This window comes from Macaca nemestrina, chromosome 20, assembly GCF_043159975.1.
Source record: "Macaca nemestrina isolate mMacNem1 chromosome 20, mMacNem.hap1, whole genome shotgun sequence".
NCBI classification, from domain to species: Eukaryota; Metazoa; Chordata; class Mammalia; order Primates; family Cercopithecidae; genus Macaca; species Macaca nemestrina.
The window spans coordinates 65,148,559-65,149,144 of NC_092144.1; positions in this window are offsets into that span (position 1 = coordinate 65,148,559).

Below are 586 nucleotides of genomic sequence, written 5' to 3' on the forward strand. Positions count from 1 at the left end.
GAGAGACAAAAAGAGATACAGAGAAACAGAGAGAGACACACACACACACACACAGAAAGTAGGAGCGGGCCCGTCGGAGCCAGGCAGAGCCAGTGTGAGGCAAGGCCATCTTCTGAATTAAAGGCAACAGTGCCTGGAAGCTTGTTTCGTGGGTAACAGGATGGATTAGAACAGGGTTGGCTGCCCGTGGCCCTCAAGCTGTTTCTGGGAAGCCTCCGCAGGTGTGAGCCAGGCCCTTGGCACGGATCATCTGCACTGCTTCCGTGTACAAAGGCACAGCTGAGAGCTGATGAGAGACCACGGGGCCCACGGTGCCAAGCATATTAACTATCTGGCCCGTTTGTCAACACGTGGGTTAGGATATGATCAAGTAAGTCACAAAGACACACTGATCACATAGATGCAACCAGACAGTTAGTAAACTAGACCAAGGGGTGCCTGAGTTAGGGAAGAAAAGAAATAGAAGAATCAACAGAATCATCCCTGAACTTCTCAGCAATACTTCTTCCTAGACTAAGTACAGAGTAGCATGTTTATGGCAGGTTTACCCTTGAGCATGTCAATAAACGCAGCTGCAACGAGAGTG